Source organism: Phyllobates terribilis, unplaced genomic scaffold, assembly GCF_046119375.1.
Source record: "Phyllobates terribilis strain yellow unplaced genomic scaffold, ASM4611937v1 Scaffold_3__8_contigs__length_932513732, whole genome shotgun sequence".
NCBI lineage: Eukaryota > Metazoa > Chordata > Amphibia > Anura > Dendrobatidae > Phyllobates > Phyllobates terribilis.
This window is the reverse complement of record NW_027362763.1, coordinates 769,499,911-769,519,047: the sequence shown is the minus strand read 5'-3', so window position 1 is coordinate 769,519,047 and position 19,137 is coordinate 769,499,911. Positions and strand designations below refer to the sequence as shown.

At 46.1% G+C, this 19,137-nt stretch overlaps 1 protein-coding gene across 5 annotated transcripts in view; it reads left to right on the top strand.

The window, feature by feature from the left end:
* Window positions 1-19,137, top strand: part of PLCB4 (phospholipase C beta 4) — a 352,882-nt gene that overhangs the window by 159,909 nt on the left and 173,836 nt on the right. For all 5 annotated transcript variants that reach the window (XM_073672246.1, XM_073672244.1, XM_073672245.1 and 2 more), the window contains exon 3: window positions 3,130-3,192. The gene's annotated coding sequence lies outside the window, so the exon portion shown is untranslated. The remainder of the gene's footprint in view (window positions 1-3,129; window positions 3,193-19,137) is intronic.

The window sequence follows — 19,137 nt, the reverse complement described above, 5'->3', positions numbered from 1 at the left end:
GTTCTCTGGTCAGATGAGACAAAAGTAGAGCTTTTTGGGAAAAAGCATCAACATAGAGTGTACAGGAAAAAAAAGAGGCATTCAAAGAAAAGAACACGGTCCCTACAGTCAAACATGGCGGAGGTTCCCTGATGTTTCGGGGTTGCATTGCTGCCTCTGGCACTGGACTGCTTGACCGTGTCCATGGCATTATGAAGTCTGAAGACTACCAACAAATTTTGCAGCATAATGTAGGGCCCAGTGTGAGAAAGTTGGGTCTCCCTCAGAGGTCATGGGTCTTCCAGCAGGACAATGACCCAAAACACACTTCCAAAAGCACTATAAAATGGTTTGAGAGAAAGCACTGGAGACTTCTAAGGTGGCCAGCAATGAGTCCAGACCTGAATCCCATACAACACCTGTGGAGAGATCTCAAAATGGAAGTTTGGAGAAGGCACCCTTCAAATATCAGGGACCTGGAGCAGTTTGCCAAACAAGAATGGTCTACAATTCCAGCAGAGCATTGTAAGAAACTCATTGATGGTTACCGGAAGCGGTTGTTCGCAGTTATTTTGGCTAAAGGTTGTGCAACCAAGTATTAGGCTGAGGGTGCCAATACTTTTGTCAGGCCCATTTTTGAAGTTTTGTGTGAAATGATCAATGATTTGATTTTTGCTTCATTCTCTTTTGTGTTTTTTCCTTACAAGCAAATTAAATGAAGATAATAATACCAAAGAATTTGTGATTGCAATCATTTTCAGGAAGAAACTGAGTATTATCTGACAGAATTGCAGGGGTGCCAATACTTTTGGCCACCACTGTATGTATTCCATTCCCCCCCCGAAAAGTGTTTTTGGATTTTTTACTATATGCCAGAAATTTTAGTGCAAACGTTAAGAGTTGTATGCAACTTTTTAACGGCTCTTGCCCTTGTTAAAATACCGGGCATTTTTGACATTGCCCAAATTCATGAGCCCTCTTCGCCATTTTGAATAATTAGACGCAAAAAAAAACCATCAATCAATACCACAAGACAACAAAAAGAAAAGTGACTTAAAAAAACCGCATAAGAGGACTCGTGCCCGGGAGACTTTCATAATAAAGGCGATAGCTGTTTTCAGAATGGCCTCAATAAGGGTCGGTGCAGACGGCTGTACAGTCTCTCATCCGTGAGAATCCGGCCAATTATGAAAATGACACTCTGATCTCTGATTCGGGTGTCAGCACTGTGAGGAGAAGATGGAGAACAAAATTTCTCTGTTGAATCAATGCACCGAAATCGGACTGCACTCATACGTCGTCCGAGTGCAGTCCAATGTTTCTCAGACACCTATTTACTTGCATGGCTGAGTGCGATCTGGATATTGGATCAAACTGGGCATGCAGCCAGGACTCGGTCCAAGGCAAAAAATCAGACATATGTATGGCCCATAGAATAACATTGGTCCGGGTGCGATCTGATGTTTTGTCGGATCGCACTCGGACCAAAAATACGCTCATGTGCACCTGCCCTAAGGCAATTCATTGATGCCAATCCCCCAGTTCAGCTTTTAGGGAAATTCTAAAACTTGTCCTCGCTTCCTTTTAACTACTACATTAACTGTGCCATCGCTATGTATGTTTTGTTGACTTTCGTTAATTGCCACTTCTGGTCCTTTTTAGGTAAAGAAAGCTGAGATAATAATAAAAATAAACGTTTTAATTTCTTTTAACACATTTTCTGCTCCCAAGGGACATGCAGAGAATTGCTCAGCATCTCAAGCACCGGAGTTTATCTTGACTGCTCTATAACAGATGGCATGTGGCAAGATTAGCATGCCTGTCAGAGCCAACGTTTCAAAACACAGCATTTAATCCCCCCGGAATACAAGCAGAATGTATGAATACTCATAATATGAATTGGCATGCCTCTGACTTTTCTTTCAAATTAGATCAGTGTAGTTTAAAATCACGTCAATTAAACACATAGGGGGATGCACGATGTCAGATATTCTGGTTCAGAAATTCACAAGTGCTCCTGCCTCACAAGCAAAGCGCCGTGTAGAACGGTAATAATTGATGCTGGTTATCAGGAGACAACATTCAGGCCATATTTGTATATATTTAGGGAGTAAATGTCTCCCTGCAGAGGTAGTCCCAAAATTATAAGTGCTCCTCACCACCTGGTCTTTGCTGATGTTACCACACCCCACCCCAGGACTGAAGGGTCAAGTACCTTCACATCTGCATCCTCACCACCATCTATAACAGAAGGTACACCATCTGCCGGATCCATCACATGGAGGACCATATTGAAGTTTAAGAGTGTCATTTCTTCTACATGGATTTCAAGGCAGATCCACTTTAGAAAAAACTCTGTGTGAACATATCCTAATGAAGGGGTCTCAAACACTCGACTCGGGGGGGCGCATGCAACCGCTAAGGCTGCCACGGGACGTCCTCGGGAAAACAGAGAGCACAACTTGTCAGCGTAGAACTGAGAGAGCTAATATCCCACAGTACAGAAGTATTGCAGGATATTAGATCAGCAATCAGGCAAGTAAAAGTTAAAGTCCCCTATAGGAACTAAATAAAAAGAATAAAAGGGCAAAAAAAAAGTAAAAATAAATAAATAAAAATTACGTATGAAGAAATACCGGAGAGATGTTTTGGCACTAAAAATTCAATTTTATGTAGATATGAAAGTAAAAAAAAAATTATACGTTTCCAATGAATTTCATAAAAAATAGTAAATAAAAAACATGCGAAAAATGTAGCATTTTCATGATACTGACATAAAAAGAAAAGATAAAAAAAATAATAATTGACTGAAAATGTCATTGTTTTACAAGGAATGCGGTCCACCAACTTCAAATTTTTTCTGTGTGCGGCCAAGTTTGAGACCTCTGGCCTAATGGATAATCTGCATGCTGTACTATTTTATTCAATCACAATGACTGTAACCAGCGATATAGGGTCATACACCAAGACTTTTCTCACTATTTTACCACCCCAAATGTGATTTTCAGTATCTATGCTGTCTTTTTAGCAGCATGGTATTAATGCCATAAATTCCTAATTTTATTATATTACTGTTTATGATTACAAGTTGCAGCTGTTTTATGTATGACAGTGAAGCAGATTTATTCTGTTTTCTTTTTTTTTTCACAGGTGAATATTTTGCCGCCGTCAATTAAGTCGTTCACTGCTCGCAAGTTTTACAGCGCCTGCTCGGTGAGTGGCAAAAATATGTTTTTTATTTTCAATCATAATAATTATTATGGAGATAATGCCACCTCTCCCCCTTCCCTTTGTGACCAGGTACATTTTAGGTTTCTTTTTCACATGTGATTTCAATGGCTCTAAAAATTGTTTCTTATTTGGATACTTACTTTATGTCATTTCTGTATTTTCTTTTATGATATTGGGGGAAAATCTTAAGAATAAAAAGGAAATACTTGTCTGTTTTTCAATTTTTTTCAAGTACAAACACTAAGTTAAATATTAAATTGTTTCTTCCTTTCTGTAAAAAATTATTTTATGTACCAAACACCCAGGGTTTTTTCTCAACAGGAGCAATTTTTTTTTTTTTATCATTTATTTTACGTAATGTGCCCCCCAAAAGGTAATAAAACACCTTTGGGGGCATTTCAACTTTTAAATACATTTATATTATTGCTGATTTCCCCTGTAACTGTGGTTTTCACATTAGCCCCAGTTACAGGGCAAATTCAGCCTTTTGCTTGCACTGCAGAGCTGATCTGTGTATCATAAGTTTTTCTCCCGACACATCGCATGATTGTCAGGACAGGAGGAAGAAGCGAAGTTACTGCTTCCTATACTGTGTACACAGCCACTGGTGGACACAGACAAAAGAGGGCCCCTGGCAAGAACAATATATTGGCCCTTTGCAGTCCAATAGCTCATCATAATGCACAATTCTACATGTTTTGAAGGTGGAAATCTGCCTCCTTATCTCTTGGGCCCCTGTGTAGCTCCTCAGGTTGCACCACCCATGATATATCTGCCCCTGGACACAGTACTCATTCAGCACCCTGTATACATTGATCAGGAAGGCAGAGATGGTAATAAACCATGTTTGGTTTCTCTGGAAAAATCCGGCTATTTCGGACAGCTGCACAATCCCTTGCAGATGCTGATTATGCAATGACATTCTAAAACATAGCCTGATGTTTTAGTCATTAAGTAATCTGTAATTAGTTAATGTTCTTAATGATTATTTTTATTACCATTATGCTAGTTGAGTATATTGGCCACTGGTTGAATAAAGTAGCAAATACAACATTTTGGATTCATCTGTACAGGAGGCCTTAGAATTACACTCCGCTTTGGCCATTCCCACTTTACCAACTTTAGGCAAGTAGGGTATAAAATGTGTGTGTCGGGGACGGGGGAGGTGCGTGTGAATTTTTGGGGCCAGTGGCAATGTTTCTTTGCTGCAAAACCTGGTGTAGACTGATTAATAAATGGGCTACTGTGTTTCAACTGGTTCTCTGTATTGGAAAATCCAAATTTATTAGAAAAGGCCACTGACTAAGAAATGTCCTCCTGCTAGGACCTCCACATCTGTAAGTTGTGTAGAGGTAATTGTTTCATAGAGAGCAATGAACTGGGCCCTGGACCATTTTCATAATTCGAGGAATTTCTGGAGTTGAATCTGAGTGTCTAGACAAGGACCTAGACTAGATTGCGTGTGGGGATCATGGAAACCACATAAAATCCAAACAAAAGGCTAATTTCTATCTCTTCCAATTTTTTTGTCATATTATACCTAAAATAGCAAGTCCCAGACAGTCCCTGCTCTGCCAGCACATGGTTAGGGAACATGCTGACTACAGCTTGTTATCCCCCAGAAGAAGAGTGCTCCTGGTGTGAAACGCAACTGAAGCTCTTCATCATACACTAATGACACCCAGGACATAAGGACTGCTGATACCATGGAACACCGTCCCTCAAAAACATTTACATATCCATAGACATCAGCAGCTAATTGATAGAAGCTGAATCTGAGGAGCGTGCCTTGTAGCGGTGCATGAAAGCGACATTCTGCTGTGACAATGCCTGCTCTTACCTTTCGGATGGCAGTGTCCATGACTTGCAGTCATTATTCGAAGGTTCCCATGGAGATCACTGATATCAGAATGGTTCTCGCATACTAAAAAAACATTGATATCTGAATTTGCCACATATTATACATGTACCCTTATCATATAATAACACAAATCTAAGAACAACTGGAAACACTTATGGCACTGACTCATTGACGTATGCAGGTTTATTCTTAGCAGACAAGTGATCTCTCAATGCATGCTTCTGTTGCTGGCCAGAAATCTTTTTTAAGGTCCTTTTGAAAGAATTTAGAGCTGTTTATTAATCTTCCATGTGGACACTTTACAAGGAGAAATAGTGCAAAATTTGAATCCACTGGTATAATGCTCCAGTTTCTCTCCACAGGTTGAACCCATCTGTGCCTAACATCTGCTGGTGCTGTGGTTCTCCTGATGGTTCTTCTACATTTACTGTGGGATGTCACCCTGATGTTACCTTGTGGTTCATGGTTCTATGATTGCTTAACTGGGTTTTAGGTGTAATCAGTTAATTTCTAGCATGTATTATCAGTATTCTACCCTAAACCGATATTCTCCTACATTGTCTTACTGGTGTCTAACGTTTATTGACTCTCTTCTGGAAACAAACTGCTGTCCCATCTCTACAGGACATAAAGACATTGTCCAGTCTTTTGGTAAAGTTCTGCAGTTACTTTACGTGACTGCAAATTTACGAATCCTCACAGCGTGCGCACTGCATGCTGGCAGGATTCTCCAGCAGCATTGGACAAAGAGGACAGTCATGGGCAGATCTCATACTTGCAGTCACATTCTGACTAGACATGCGTGGCCTTGCTCAATTCACTTTTATTGAGGGAGACCGTACACGTCTAGTTGGAAGGTGGCCATAAGTATGCACATCGCATACCTGTGATAACGTGACATCCCGCTCTCGCCGCCGACATCGGAGAATCCTGACAGCGTGTGGTGTGCACGCTGTCAGGATTCAAAAGTTTGCAGTCATAAAGAATGACTGCAGACTTTTAGCAAAAGACTAGACATCCTCTTAAAAGGAGTATTTCAAATATTGTATCATCTATCCACAGGAGAGGTGATAGCTTACTAATCGGTGGGGGTCTGACTGATGTAGTACCAATCGGGGGTCTCAAATGCCCTGTCAAAACAGAGAAATGGCCGTGCATTCCCGCCACCACTTTATTCATTGTCTATGGAACTGCCAGAGATAGCCAAATAGAATAACTGCAAGTCTACAGGCAGGACTCCAGCTGTTCTTCTCATCCCTCGACTGACAGGTCTCTCCTTGTACAAACACATATATACAGAACTATTAGTCTAATGGAGCGGGCTGGAGACCTGCCTTTTGAACTAGTCATCCAATCTGCATGGTTTCCCGCCGGCTTTTCAAAGTATATTTTCTTTGAAATGGTGCAACATTTCGGAGCAAAGCATACATGGCTACAATAACACAGTCAGTCTTTGATTCATGCTGCCCGTGGTTCTCCTGTCAGGGTCCCTAAACTTTTTTACCTGAAATTGAGAAACCCTTTTAAATAATTATTACCTTATAAATATCTATTTTTATAGTAGATGTGCCAATTTTATGTAAAAAGACTTGGTTTAATTCATCTAGCAATGCTATTATTAGCAATGAACATTATTCATTTAGCTGCAGTTTAAAGGTTATTACATCTTATTTGATAGTGATGGTTATGCGAGGGGACCCAGCATCATAGGTTCGGCTGGAGGTAGATGATTGTGTCCTCAGTAACTACTGATTATTGGACTTCTACAGGATTTACTTTTGTAGAGACAAAAGATGTGAGAAAGTATGTGGAGAAACTATGAGTTGAATGGTTTGGGTTTGTCTGTCATCATTTTGACCTTCGATTTTATCAAGCAGAGATAAAATCTTATCTGTTCATGACATGATCAGAACTTGTACATGTAATATCAGGCCAGAGTAAACTTGGAAACCTCAGAATCATGGAGCCAAAAAGCTTCTTCTCAATTCACTGTACATTGACTATTCTATATATCAACAATTCTAACATATAACTTATTGAAAAAAATTACATAAAAATGAAAAAAAAACTATAATAGATTATGAACTTGTAATTTATATGGAAAAGCATTTTATAGGCTAGAAAACAAAAGGAAGTGTGTCTGCGGTAGCTACATTCGAGGTGAGGGGTCAACTTCTAACATTCCAGACACTTTCTCCAGCCAATTGATTTCTATACAGTTCACCTACCTCTCAGCTCCTGACAAGCTACTGTTATAAATCTTGCAAAATCACCGCCCCCCGCCATTGACTTCTCCCAGAGCAGTTCGCCTAATCATAGCTCTGACTATCTCTGCTTATTCAAATGCTCTTTTATCTCTATGTAGAAATACAGTAATAGCAGTGTAGACTCCAAAACAAACCACTGATAGCTGAATGTGTTACAACGGAATGTCTGCTGAGCTTTATAGTTCTACAGAATACTACAGCTCTGCTACTCATCAGAACTGTCACTTGGAAACAAGGAGGTAAGGACACTTGAGAATAACCCTTTAATGGTGTGCAAAATTGAAATACCAGATTCACACTGTGAACAAGAGTGATGCTACTTTTGGGAGACGGCAGCCATGTTTTCTAATCCTTTACCTTCCTTTATTCCTTTAATATAAAATGTAGGTCATGCATAAAAGGGAAACAGATTATGTATTAAAGAGGTTGTCCTGTTTAGGATAGCCATTTTCATATATCCTATTTTGGAATTTTGAGTTAAGAGGGTTTTCCAGCACATTCACATTCAGTTCAGTGTGTGGTCTGTGTAATGTAGGGCAGAAAAAGTCCTCCAGAGTGAGAATTCTCATCTCTCTCCACTCTGGTTTTGAAATTTAAAAAGAAATATTGGAATGTATAAAATAACCAACTAAAAACTAGAACTCACCATGTTGATACCCATCACTCATGTTCCACTTACATATTTCCCCACTGGTCTCTGTATCCTAGCCTCCAGCAATAATGTTTCAACATGGACCTCAGTGGTGTCTGCTGTAGTCATTGATTGGCTGCAGAAGTCATATGTCTGTGTTAAAACGTTGTTGCAGGAGGCCAATAAACAGAGGCCGATGAGGAACCTTGGAAGTGGTGGCCAGTAATTGATGGAGGATTGATAAGGTGAGTATTATTCTTTGTGTTATTTTATACTTTTCAAGATTTTGGTAAAAATTTCCGATCCAGAGTGGATAGCACTAATGAAATTCTTCTCTTACTCAATAGGACTTATCCTGCATTACACAAACCAAACATACAATAAATAGTAACTGTGTAATACCTAGTTTATCCTGTAGAGGCACTGCAGGCAAACTGAACACTTACTGCTTGGTTTCCAAACAGTAAAACTTCTTGGAACCAATGGTTGAAATGATGTTTTATTAGTCTTGTTTTCTTATTGTGTAGTATTCTAATAATTGATCTTTTGGAGTGGGTGGAGTCCATCATATTAAAGGATTATTTAAGGCTTAAATGATTTAAAATGTAATTACAAGATTAATTCATGTGCAGGCATTGCAAGACCTTAGGTATCCATGGTTACGACAACCGATATAGTGACAGTTAGCTAGTTGCTTGTGGTCGTAACCATGGATACCTAAGGTCCTGCAATGCCTGCACATGAGGAAAGAGACATAGCGAATCAGAAAAACTGTCCTACATTTCTAATTGGAGGTATTTGCTAATATTATTATTACACCTACTACATATTGGGATAGGATCTTGGAGATGGGAATACCCCTTTAAGTTAGCTATTCATTATGCAGAAAGCAGAGTTGACTTTCATTAGGCTGAGAATAGGCCTGGTACTACCTCCTATTTGTGTGAGAGGGGGATGTAAGGAGACTGAGACACCTACTAGATGAAGAGCTTTGTCTAACTGGAAAATCTCATACCAATTTATTATAATGAGGACACAAAGACACGAAATCCTGCAGAAATCAGGTTTGGCTCACACCACAGACATATGTCAGGCTGTTCCTCAGTCCATCAGTAGCTGTGACTGATGTTAGTTATTATATATTGTGTGCGGCATTGTGGATCGTGCTGGTGCCATAAAGATAATGGCAAATTAAATAAATTATTTAAAAAAAAAAAACTGACAACGAACAGCAGTGTAATAAAACTGCAGTGAACTGAAGTTGTAGATCTTCCCTTGAATAATCGTTTCACATTTGACTGCAGTAAAATCCAGTAACAGAACTGAGACTTGCTGCACAATTAGATTACTGCTTTGTATAATCGTGGGTATATTGGCCGATCAGGTTTTCTAACCGGGAATAAATATTTAATCCATTGATATGAAGATGACCATGGAAGGTACATTCTTGTCTGCATCCCCATGAAGAATGTTTCTATGTTTTTAATATAATTAGTCATCCTCCGGACAGTGCGTGTTTACAGGAGACATTACATTCCTGGGAGGTCTAACTTAGCTTTTAATCAAATCTCTTTGATGTATATGGCAGAGTCAGATCCTATATCCCAGGAACAGCTGTCTGGGTCTATATATGGCCAAATGTTTTACATAGGAGTATAGAGTTACTCTGCTTCACATATATACAGTACAGACCAAAAGTTTGGACACACCTTCTCATTTAAAGATTTTTCTGTATTTTCTTGACTATGAAAATTGTACATTCACACTGAAGGCATCAAAACTATGAATTAACACATGTGGAATTATATACTTACCAAAAAAGTGTGAAGCAACTGAAAATGTGTTTTATATTCTAGGTTCTTCAAAGTAGCCACCTTTTGCTTTGATGACTGTGTGACACCCCAGGGGTCTGGTTGCCACAGTAATAGAGATATTACGTCTGAGAGCAGGTGGGAGGTCTCCTGGTCAGGAATCCTATGCATGCCACACCTCCTGCCCAGTCCTGGGAGGGGAAGAACTTCCCCTATATAAAACTGGGGCTGAGGCAGGGTTAGAGAGAAAGAGTAGAGAGAGAAGAGGAGAAGCAGCTATAGGAAAGAGAGATCAGGAGCTCTGGGGAAGTCGTGCTAAAAGGAATCAGGGGCTGGCAGCTGTAGAGCTCGCCCTGATTGAAGAGTTACCACCGGACCCGGAGTCCGAGGCTGTGGGGACTAATCCTTACCCAGCAGCAGAAACCGACCGGCAGGGGATTTCAGGTCCTCTGGCCAAGAAACCCGAAGGCACGGTCACACGCGTGGGACCAGCACCGCCGTCGTGGAGCGGAAGCCACTAGAAGGCCCCGAGTCACCGGCCATACGGGTGAGCACCACACGGTACACTCAGGGACGTGGGCTACTTTTACCCGCCTCTAGCAAGGTAGCCAGAAGAGTACAATTAGTTGGGGAGGCCTACAACTCCGCCTGGCCAGGGGAAATCCCATCTGCTCAAAGACTGACCAGGCCCCGATCGCTAGCCAGTACTCCGGGAGGGTCTATCTTTATCACCAGTAAAGACCCTGAACTACACCGCATCGTCTCTGAGTGGTTCCTGCTACCCCCATCATCCACGTCGGCTGCCCTGAGGCCATACCCCTCCCGTTGGGGGTTATACCATCTACGCTGCACAATCGTACCACCGGCCTCAGCGGTCTGCCCTGCAGCGGCAGCTCCATAGCTGCATTCAACGGGTGGCGTAGTCGTCCAACATCTACTGCTAATACTCAGCCACACAGTTTGACTCCCTGGGCACGGACCGGGTCACCGCCACGAGACTACTACCCCCAACAGGCCCGGCTCCGGGTAGTCCCCGCGTGCGCAACGCTACACCAAGTAGGCCCAGGGGCGCGTCAACTTTTGGCGTAGTCGGCAGGATTTCGTGCCCGCAACCACCGGGTACTGCGTGCCTGAAAAAGACTGTTCAAACTTACCAGTGGTGAAGATTCCCGCCATCCGTGGAGGTTTCCCGCCATCCGGCGCCATCTTCTACCTTCTTCCCGCCATCCGCGAAGTTTTCCCGCCATCCGGCGCCATCTTCTGCCTTCTTCCCGCCATCCGTGGAGTTTTCCCGCCGTTGGACGCCATCTTGAAGACGCCGCGCGGGAAGAAGAGGGGCGTGGACTCTGAAAGCTCGCGAGAACTGAAGCCCCGCCTCACGTCAGTACGTTGCGTAAGGTCCTGGAAGGAGCCCAGCAGACGCCGACGTCACAGGAGCGCGACGGAAGGTCCTCAACCCTGACGATCCACTGCGGAGCCGCGGCCTACGGAAGAGGATCATCGCAAGGTAGGCCACGGTCCACTAGGGGGGGAGAAAGATGTCGGATACGGAGGAGAGCTTCACTGCCTCAACCCCCGCCAGCGCCACCGCTGCTGCAGTCATGCCTTTCACCATGCCCTATATCCCGGGAGCAGCCTGGCTACCCCAGTACTCAGGGGAGTCACATACCCTGAATGACTTTAAAGAAAAGCTGGATAGCCTCTTCCAGGTGTACCCCCTCACAGAAGAGCAAAAAGTGAGCATCCTGGTGGCCCAACTAACCGGGGCAGCCCAAAGGGAGGTAAAGTCCTGGCCACCTGGGAGGAGGACTGTCGCAGGGATACTGACCCGGCTGAGGGACACCTTTGATACCCGCACCTCAGCCGAGATTAAGCTTAGATTCTATGGGTGCAAGCAGCGAGCACATGAGAGTATAAGGGACTATGCACTAAACCTACAAGAGGCCCTGAGAGCCATTAAGCAGACCGACCCTGACAGCGTGGGAAACGAGGACAGGCTGTTGACCGAGCAATTTATAGAGGGACTATATTGCAATGTCCACCGAACCCAGTTGCGGGCCATAGCCTTACAGGATCCTCATCTGGACTTTGCACAGTTCAAGGACAGAGCCATCCGGGTGCTCCGAGAACCGGCACCGATTGGCGTTGTGACCCACAGGCGCCCAGCTATCACTTACCACCAGGAGGCGGCGCCCTTGTCGGCAGGGCCTGTGGGGGCTGATGCGCAGGCTTTGAACAATGACCCGGCTCCGGACCTGCACAATCAGGTCCAAGAGCTAGCTAAAAGCGTTGCTGCGCTAACCCGAACTGTGCAGTCTTTACAGGTTTCCACTCCAGGGAAGATCCAGCTGGCATCCGGACCGGAGGACATCCCGTGGCGTCGACCAAGGAGGACCCCACCGGCCAGAGGAAGACCCAGCGACCGATACAACGAGGACGGACAACCCATCTGCCGCCGCTGCAATCAACCCGGACATATGGCAAGGTACTGTCCTTTAAACTGGCACAACCTGGGGTAGAGGGCCAACCCCCAGGAAAAAGATCACCAGGCCCATCGAACTGGCGCGACAAATATGTGGGAGGACGTCCAGTCTTGCCTGTGGTACTGGATGGCATCCCTATGAGTGCCCTACTGGACACCGGGTCACAGGTCACCACCATCCCGTACGTGCTCTTCAAGCAGTACTGGAATGACTCGGATATAACCCGCTATCCAGATGACGACTTGAGTATCATCGCCAGTAATGGTCAGCCCGTGCCACAGATTGGATTTAAAGAAATGACCATTAAAATCGGTAGAGTCGAACTGGCAGCACAGGGACTGATCATTGTAGACATTGACAAGCGCGAGAGTCACCTAAAGATAACTCTAGGAACTAATGTGATTGAAAATTGTCTTGCAGAGGTGATTTTCATTTTACAGCAGGTTGCCAAGAACGCCAGCTCCGGCCAGCAGCGAGTGCTCCAGAAAGAGATCCGGGCACTGATGCGACGGCAACAGGTGGAACTCTCCGGTGGTGAGATTGGTAGCGTAAGGATGTGTGACCCTTTCCCTATTGCCATGCCCCCGAAAAGTGAAATGATGATTTGGTACCGGGCAGCTATTGGTCTGAGAGGTAGAGATTACCAGGCCATGGTAGAACCAGTCTACTCAGACAGTAGGCCCACCATTTTGACAGCACGGGGGGTGGTTGATGTACGCCATGGGAGGGTGCCCGTTCGTATAATAAATATCGGGAAAAGGGAAGTATACCTGCCCCGGTATGCTACGCTAGCCAAATTATATACTATCAACCAAAATTCTATACAGTCTGTGGAACCCTTGCCTCCATCTCACCCGGAGGAAGGTAACGGCTCTATGAAAATAATGGAGGATTGGTGTCAGCAACTACATTTGGGTACTGACTCCACTCCCTCCCACCAGAAACAGGGAGTCTACCGGGTGGTTCGAGAGTACGAGAGAGTGTTTAGTAAACACCCGTTAGACTTCGGGCGAGTCAAGGGGGTAGAACACCACATCCCCACGGGAGACCATCCTCCCATAAAAGAGAGGTATCGACCCGTACCCCCTGCACACTACCAACACGCCAAGGGGATGCTTAGAGACATGAAGGAGGCTGGGGTAATCAGGGATAGCTGTAGCCCCTGGGCAGCTCCACTAGTCTTGGTCAAAAAGAAAGACAACACCATGAGAATGTGTGTAGATTACCGGAAAATTAACCGTATCACACACAAAGATGCGTACCCCTTACCAAGAATAGAGGAGTCTTTGGCTGCTTTAAAATCTGCTAACTTCTTCTCCACCTTGGATCTCACTAGCGGGTACTGGCAGGTTCCTGTAGCAGAGGCGGACCGGGAGAAGACCGCATTCACCACCCCGATGGGACTTAGCGAGTTTACCTGCATGCCGTTCGGACTCTGCAACGCACCAGGAACCTTCCAGCGATTGATGGAATGCTGTCTGGGACACCGAAACTTTGAGACGGTCCTGTTATACTTGGACGATGTCATAGTCTATTCCAAGACCTACGAGGACCACCTGAAACACCTGGCGGAAGTGTTCGAAGCTCTGGCAAGTTACGGCCTAAAGGTGAAACCCTCCAAGTGTCACCTCCTGAAGCCAAAGGTGCAGTACCTGGGACACGTGGTGAGTGCTGACGGAGTGGCTCCCGACCCTGATAAGATCACCGCAATTAAGGAATGGCCAAGCCCCTCCAGCGTAAAGGAAGTGAGGCAGTTCCTCGGGTTGGTAGGCTACTACCGAAGGTTCATTCCCGGTTTCACCAAAAAGGCAGCTCCTATGCAGGACCTCCTGATAGGCCAGTCCAGGAAGGCCAAGAACCAGAAGCCACCCTTCAGATGGGAGAAGCTGGAAGAAGAGTCCTTCCGCCAGCTGAAGATGGCCCTCACGGGAGATGAAATCCTGGCGTACCCTGATTATAGCCAGCCCTTTATCCTCTACACCGACGCCAGTAACATCGGGCTAGGAGCCGTACTGTCCCAGATCCAGCAGGGGAAGGAACGGGTAATTGCTTACGCCAGCCGAAAACTGCGACCCACCGAAAGAAACCCTGAGAATTCCAGCTCATTTAAGCTAGAGTTCCTGGCAGTGGTGTGGGCAGTCACCGAACGCTTTAAGCACTACCTCGCTGCTTCCCGGTTCACCGTGTACACGGATAAAAACCCGTTGACACACCTGGACACTGCAAGACTCGGTGCCCTAGAGCAGAGATGGATGGCCCGCTTGTCCAACTATGAGTTTACAATCAAATACCGGGCAGGACGCTCCAATACCAACGCGGATGCCCTGTCCAGGATGCCGAACCTACCGGACGTAGGGGAAGATTCAGAGGAACTGGAAGAAGTTGAACTCCCCGCGTTCCACCGTCATGGGACTATCCAGTATTCCCACCGTGTAAGGAGTAAGCAATCCGCTACGTTCAACCCATTACCTCATTACAACTGGGCGGAGACGCAAGACAGTGACCCTGCCGTCCGACTGGTAAAGGAGATGCTGACTCGGCCAGATGCACGCCTTGACCCAGACGCTCCGGAGGAAGCCAAGCAACTGTGGGCTGAGAAGAGTCGACTGTTCCTTTACAAGGGGAAGTTGTGCCGCAGAATGGTTAACTCCCGGACGCATGAACTAATCTGGCAAGTAGTGGTGCCAAGAAGAGACGCAGCTATGGTGATGGAGGCATACCACGACGGAGCTGGGCACTTCGGATGGAAGAAGCTGGAGTTCCTGCTGCGCGGGCAGTTCCATTGGGTAGGCATGAGAGGAACCATCGAGAGGTGGTGCAGAGACTGTGGCCCATGCAACCTAAGAAGGAGGGACCGTGCCAGCCAGAAGACTCCCCTGCAGTCCATCATCACCAGACAGCCGTTGGAACTGGTAGCCTTGGATCATGTAAAACTGACCCCAAGCAGAAGTGGCTACGTCTACGCGTTAACCATCGTGGATCACTACTCCCGGTTCTTGGTTGTCGTCCCCGTCAAGGACTTAACGGCTCAAACAGCAGCTAGAGCCTTCCAGCAGCACTTCTGCCGTCCGCACGGATACCCGGAGCAGGTGCTGACGGACCAGGGGCCTGCCTTTGAAGCGGAAGTCTTCCAGGAGTTCTGCACCCTGTATGGCTGCCGGAAGATTAGAACAACACCCTATCACCCGCAAACTAATGGACTTTGTGAGAAAATGAACCAGGTGGTGATAGATCTTCTGAAAACATTGCCCCTGGAAGAACGTAGTCTGTGGCCTGAAAAGCTGCCCGACCTGGTGGACCTATACAACCACATCCCTGTAGGTTCCACCAACTGTACCCCGGCTTACCTAATGAGGGCAAGACCTGGTAAGCTTCCTGTTGATCTGGAGATGGGAGTCCTGACACCCGAGGACACTTCACCAGAAGCAGACTGGGACAGCAGCAGTACCGGAAAGTACAGGAGAGCGTGGAGCGAAGTCTCTGTCAAGCTAGGGAAAGACAAGAGAAAACTTACAACCAGTATGCTCCCGCTGTTCCCCTGGTGCCCGGAGAGCAGGTCTTGAAGAGGAAAAGACGGCTCCACAAGTTGGACGACCAGTGGGAGAAGGACCCGTACACCGTACTGCCCTCAAGCCACGACAACCCAAAGATCTGTACAATCAGTAAAGACGGAGGGGAAACCACAGCCATTGTATCCCGGGATCACCTGAAGAAGTGTCCTGAACAGCTACGGAACCCTGAAGAGGAACAAGAAGACCCTCGACCCGTAGAGGAAAGGGAAGATATGGTTAGTACTGTGCTCGGAGACTTTCCTCGGTCTTGGACTCAAGTCAATGGTGCTGTTGTGGTACCCGTCCTCACGTTCCTCCAACCAGCATCCCAAGTGCCTACGGAGACACAGGTAGAGCTGGAAGAACAGCCGGTCCAGGAGGCAGAAGACCCCACACAAGCAGACCAGGAGAATCAACCCTCTGCTTATAGTGAGCCTGCCATACCCCTAGTGAGCCAAAGAGTTCGTAGACGGCTGCCCAGTTTACCCTTGACAGCTCCTATACCCTGTAGCTCAGGACCAGTCAGCCAGCTCCGTAGGTCCACTAGGGTCACTAGAGGCCAGTTGCCCATACGGTGGAGGATCTAAATGTTCAAGCTATTTTATCAATGTTTACCTGTTTATTGTTGCTTGTGTATAATTATGTGTTTCTAGTTATTTGTAGGAGTCTTTGGTGGATTTACCGGGAATCCTTTTTGCATATAGTTGGAGCGTAACCCAGGATGGACTAAAAGACTGTTAAGGACTCGGGGCAGGACAGACCCCTACCTGGTTACGTCTCCCTGTTTTGGTGAAATGGACACCTTTGTTTTCTTCAAAGACTGCACCCGGTTGCGGACACGCCGTGACCATCCTAATGTTTTTTCTTTATTGCATTGTTTCTGTTTGTAATTTGTTATGTTACAAAAATATGTTTAGTCCCGGAGTACTAAATTTCACTAGGGGGGAATGTGACACCCCAGGGGTCTGGTTGCCACAGTAATAGAGATATTACGTCTGAGAGCAGGTGGGAGGTCTCCTGGTCAGGAATCCTATGCATGCCACACCTCCTGCCCAGTCCTGGGAGGGGAAGAACTTCCCCTATATAAAACTGGGGCTGAGGCAGGGTTAGAGAGAAAGAGTAGAGAGAGAAGAGGAGAAGCAGCTATAGGAAAGAGAGATCAGGAGCTCTGGGGAAGTCGTGCTAAAAGGAATCAGGGGCTGGCAGCTGTAGAGCTCGCCCTGATTGGAGAGTTACCACCGGACCCGGAGTCCGAGGCTGTGGGGACTAATCCTTACCCAGCAGCAGAAACCGACCGGCAGGGGATTTCAGGTCCTCTGGCCAAGAAACCCGAAGGCACGGTCACACGCGTGGGACCAGCACCGCCGTCGTGGAGCGGAAGCCACTAGAAGGCCCCGAGTCACCGGCCATACGGGTGAGCACCACACGGTACACTCAGGGACGTGGGCTACTTTTACCCGCCTCTAGCAAGGTAGCCAGAAGAGTACAATTAGTTGGGGAGGCCTACAACTCCGCCTGGCCAGGGGAAATCCCATCTGCTCAAAGACTGACCAGGCCCCGATCGCTAGCCAGTACTCCGGGAGGGTCTATCTTTATCACCAGTAAAGACCCTGAACTACACCGCATCGTCTCTGAGTGGTTCCTGCTACCCCCATCATCCACGTCGGCTGCCCTGAGGCCATACCCCTCCCGTTGGGGGTTATACCATCTACGCTGCACAATCGTACCACCGGCCTCAGCGGTCTGCCCTGCAGCGGCAGCTCCATAGCTGCATTCAACGGGTGGCGTAGTCGTCCAACATCTACTGCTAATACTCAGCCACACAGTTTGACTCCCTGGGCACGGACCGGGTCACCGCCACGAGACTACTACCCCCAACAGGCCCGGCTCCGGGTAGTCCCCGCGTGCGCAACGCTACACCAAGTAGGCCCAGGGGTGCGTCAACTGCTTTGCATACTCTTGGCATTCTCTTGATGAGCTTCAAGAGGTAGTCACCGGAAATGGTCTTCCAACAATCTTGAAGGAGTTCCCAGAGATGATTAGCACTTGTTGGCCCTTTTGCCTTCACTCTGCGGTCCAGCTCACCCCAAAGCATCTCGATTGGGTTCAGGTCTGGTGACTGAGGAGGCCAGGTCATCTGGCGTAGCACCCCATCACTCTCCTTCTTGGTCAAATCGCCCTTACACAGCCTGGAGGTGTGTTTTAGGTCATTGTCCTGTTGAAAAATAAATGATGGTCAAACTAAACGCAAACCGGATGGAATAGCATGCCGCTGCAAGATGCTGTGGTAGCCATGCTGGTTCAGTATGCCTTCAATTTTGAATAAATCCCCAACAGTGTCACCAGCAAAGCACCCCCACACCATCACACCTCCTACTCAATGCTTCACGGTGGGAACCAGGCATGTAGAGTCCATCCGTTCACCTTTTCTGCGTCGCACAAAGACATGGTGGCTGGAACCAAAGATCTCAAATTTGGACTCATCAGACCAAAGCACAGATTTCCACTGGTCTAATGTCCATTCCTTGTGTTCTTTAGCCCAAACAAGTCTCTTCTGCTTGTTGCCTGTTCTTAGCAGTGGTTTCCTAGCAACTATTTTACCATGAAGGCCTGCTGCACAAAGTCTCCTCTTAACAGTTGTTGTAGAGATGTGTCTGCTGCTAGAACTCTGTGTGGCATTGACATGGTCTCTAATCTGAGCTGCTGTTAACCTGCGATTTCTGAGGCTGGTGACTCGAATAAACTTATCCTCAGAAGCAGAGGTGACTCTTGGCCTTCCTTTCCTGGGGCGGTCCTCATGTGAGCCAGTTTCTTTGAAGCGCTTGATGGTTTTTGCAACTGCACTTGGGGACACTTTCAAAGTTTGCCCAATTTTTCGGACTGACTGACCTTCATTTCTTAAAGTAATGATGGCCACTCATTTTTATTTACTTAGCTGCTTTTTTCTTGCCATAATACAAATTCTAACAGTCTATTCAGTAGGACTATCAGCTGTGTATCTACCAGACTTCTGCGCAACACAACTGATGGTCCCAACCCCATTTATAAGGCAAGAAATCCCACTTATTAAACCTGACAGGGCACACCTGGGAAGTGAAAACCATTTCTGGTGACTACCTCTTGAAGCTCATCAAGAGAATGGCAAGAGTGTGCAAAGCAGTCATCAAAGCAAAAGGTGGCTACTTTGAAGAACCAAGAATATAAGACATATTTTCAGTTGTTTCACACTTTTTTGTAAAGTATATAATTCCACATGTGTTAATTCATAGTTTTGATGCCTTCAGTGTGAATGTACGATTTTCATAGTCATGAAAATACAGAAA